The sequence below is a fragment of the Crocuta crocuta genome, unplaced genomic scaffold, assembly GCF_008692635.1.
Source record: "Crocuta crocuta isolate KB4526 unplaced genomic scaffold, BGI_CrCroc_1.0 scaffold158, whole genome shotgun sequence".
Classification (NCBI taxonomy): Eukaryota; Metazoa; Chordata; class Mammalia; order Carnivora; family Hyaenidae; genus Crocuta; species Crocuta crocuta.
The window spans coordinates 658927-663027 of NW_027532590.1; positions in this window are offsets into that span (position 1 = coordinate 658927).

Below are 4101 nucleotides of genomic sequence, written 5' to 3' on the forward strand. Positions count from 1 at the left end.
CTTTTGGTAGTATAGACTCCTAAACAATATTTGTTCTTCCAATTCATGAGCATGGAATGTTTTTCCATTTCTTTGTGTCCTCAGTTTATTTCATAAGCTTTCTTTTTTCTTTTTAATTTTTTTAATTTTTTTTTTTTTCTAGGAGAGAGAGAGAGACAGCGTGAGCAGGGGAGGGTCAGAGAGAGAGGGAGTCACAGACTGAAACAGGCTCCAGGCTCTGAGCTGGCAGTCAGCACAGAGCCCGACGCGGGGCCCGAACCCACGAACCGCGAGATCATGACCTAAGCGAAAGTCGGATGCTTAACCGACTAAGCCACCCAGGCGCCCCAGTTTATTTTATAAGCTTTCTATAATTATCATTGTATAGATCTTTCACCTCTTTGTTTAGGTTTACTTCTAGATATTTTATGGTTTTTGGTGCAGTGGTTTAGATTCCTTGATTTCTCTTTCTGCTGCTTTATTATTGGTGTACAGGAATGCAACCGATTTTTGTAAATTGATTTTATATCCTGCGATTCTCCTGAATTCATGTATCTATTCTATCAGTTTTTTGATGGAGTCTTTTGGGTTTTCCATGTACAGTATCATGTCATCTGTGAAGAGTGAATGTTTGACTTTCTTCTTGCCGATTTGGATGCCTTTTATTTCTTTGTGTTGTTTGATTGCTGAGGCTAGGACTTTCAACACTATGTTGAATAACAGTGGTGACAGAGTGGACATCCCTATCATGTTCCTGACCTTAGGGGGAGAGCTCTCAGTTTTTCCGCATTGAAGTTATTAGCTCTGGGTCTTTCATATATGGCCTTTGTGATCTTGGGATATGTACCTTCAATCCCTACTTTCTTGAGGGCTTTTAATCAAGAAAGATGCTGAGTTTTTTTCAAATTCTTTTTCTGCATTTATTGAGGGGATCGTGTGGTTCGTACTCCTTCTTTTATTAATGTGATGTATCACATTTATTGATTTTTGGATATTGAACCTAACCTGTGTCCCAGGAATACATCTCACTTGATTGGAGTGATTAATTCTTTTAATGTATTGTTAGATTCAGTTTGCCAGTATCTTGTTAAGAATTTTTGTATCCATGTTCCTTAGAGAAATTGGGCTGTACTTCTCCTTTTTAGTGGGGTTTTGTCTGGTTTTGGAATCAAGGTAATGCTGGGGATGTAGAATGAATTTGGAAGTTTTCCTTCCATTTCTATTTTTTAGAACAGCTTCAAAGTAATAGGTGTTAACTTTTCCTTAAATATTTGGCAGAATTCCCTTGGAAAGCCATCCATTTGGCAAGGACTCCTCTTTGTTGGAAGATTTTTGATTACTGATTCAATTTCACTGTTATGAGTCTGTTCAAATTTTGTATTTACTCCTGTTTCAGTTTTGGTAGTCTATATGTTTCTAGGAATTTGTCCATTTCTTCCAGATTGCCCAGTTTATTGGCTCATAATATTCTCTTACTATTATTTGTATTTCTATGGGTTGTTTGTGGTCTCTTTTATTTGTGATTTTATTTATTTGGGTCTTTTCCTTTTTCTTTTTGATCACTCTGGCTAGGGGTGTATCAATTTTGTTTATTCTTTCAAAGAACCAGCTCCTGGTTTCATTGATGTGTTCTACTAGAGTTTTTTGTTGTTGTTGCTGCTGCTGCTTGTTTGCTTTTTATTTTGATGTCATTGATTTTTTGCTCTAGTCTTTATTATTTCCCTTCTTCTTCTGGTTTTGGGCTATATTTTCTGTTCCTTTTATAGCTCTTTTTAGGTGTAAGTTATGTTGTAAAGAAGGAGACCTTTCTTCTTTCTTTAGGAAGACTTGGATTGCTATATACTTCCCTCTTATGGCCGCCTTTTCTGCATCCTAGAGATTTGGGACAGTCATATTTTCATTTTCACTGGCTTCTACATACTCTTTAATTTCCTCTTTAATATCTTGGCTAACCTATTCATTCTTCAGTAGGATGTTCTTTAATCTCCAAGTAGTCGTGATCTTTCCAAATTTTTTCTTGTTGTTGGTTTTGAGTTTCATAGTGTTGTGGTCTGAAAATATGCAAGGTATGATCTTGATCTTTTTGTACTTGTTGAGGTCTGATTTGTAACCCAGTATGTAGTCTGGAGAATGTTCCATGTGATGCACAAAAATAAACTCAAAATGGATAAAGGACCTGAACGTGAGACAGGAAACTATCAACACCCTAGAGGAGAAAGCAGGAAACAACCTCCTTGACCTCCACCGCAACAACTTCTTACTTGACACATCCCCAAAAGCAAGGGAATCAAGAACAAAAATAAATGATTGGGACCTCATCAAGATTAAAAGCTTCTGCACAGCCAAGGAAACAACCCAGAAAACTAATAGGCAACCAACGGAATGGGAAAAGATAGTTGCAAATGACATATCAGATAAAGGGTTAATATCCAGAATCTATAAGGAACTCACCAAACTNGTTCCATGTGAAATCTAAAAGAATGTGTATTCTGCTACTTTTGGATGAAATATTCTGAATATATCTGTTAAGTCTATCTGGTCTGGTGTATCATTTAAAGCCATTGTTTCCTTGTTGATTTTCTTTAAGTCTCCAACTATTATGGTATTATTATCAATGAGTTTCTTTATGTTAGTGATTAATTGATTTCTATATTTGGGTGTTCATGTTGGGGGCATAAATATTTACAATTGTAAATCTTGGTGCATAGATCCCTCAATTATGATATAATGCCCTTCTTCATCTCTTGTTACATTCTTTATTTTAAAATCTAGTTTGTGTTATATAAGTATGGTACTCCAGCTTTCTTTTGGTGACCATTAGCATGATAGATGGTTCTCCATCCCCTTAAGTTCAATCTCCAGGTGTCTTAGGTTTAAAATGGGTCTCTTGTAAGCAGCATAAAGATGAATTTTGTTTTCTTATTCATTCTGATGCCCAGTGTCTTTTGATTGGAGCATTTAGTCCATTGACATTTCGAGTGAGTACTGAAAGATATTAATTTATTGCCATTGTGTTGCCTGTAGTGTGGTGTTTCTGGAGATGTTCTTTGTTCCTTTCTAAGTCTTTGTTGCATTTGGTATTTTTTTGTTTTGTTTTGTCTTTTCTCCATTCATAGAGTCCTTCTTAAAATTTCTTGCAGGGTGGTTTAGTGATCACAAACTCTTCAGTTTTGTTTATCTGGGAAACTCTTGATCTCTCCTATTTTGAATGACAGCCTTGCTGGATAAATAATTCTTGGCTGCATACTTTTCCTATTCAGTACATTGACTACATCCTACCACTCCTTTCTGGCCTGCCAAGTTTCTGTGGACAGGTCTGCTGTGAACCTGATCTGTCTTGCCTTATTGGTTAATTAATTTTTTTCCCCTTGCTGCTTTCATAATTCTTTACTTGTCTGTGTATTTTGTGAGTTTGACTATGATATGCCTTGGTGATGGTCAGCTTTTGTTGAATCTAATGGGAGTTCTTGTGCTTTTTGGATTTTGATGTCTGTTTCATCCCTCAGATTAGGAACATTTTCCACTATCATTTGCTCACATACACCTTCTGTATCCTTTTTTCTCTCTTTATCCTCTGGGACTCCTATGATTTGGATGTTATTCTTTTTTAATAAGTCAATGAGTTCTCTAAGTCTTGAATGGTGATCTTTTATCTTTGTTTCCTACTTTTTTGTGTGCTTCTTTATTCTCCATAATTTTATCTTCTATATTGCTGATTCACTGCTCTGCTCGTCCATCCTTGCTCTCCTGGAATCTATTTGAGATTTCATCTCAGTTATAGCATTTTTTATTTTGGCCTGGCCAGATTTTATTTTTTTTATCTATGCAGAGAGGGATTCTCTAGGGTCATCTATGCTTTTTTCTCAACCCCAGCTAGTATTCTTATAAGCAGTTTTAAATTCTAGTTCATATATCTTACTTATATCTGTGTCGATTAAATTCCTGGCCATTATTTCTTCCTGTTCTTTTCTTTTCTTTTTTTGATGAGTTCCTTCATTTTGTCATTTTGGAGGAAGAAAAAATAATAAAATAAAAAATAAAAAATTGAAAAAAAACAAAAAGCAAATAAAGGAAGCTAGATCCTAGGTGTGTTTTGGTCTGCTTGTTGAGAGAAGCTTGATA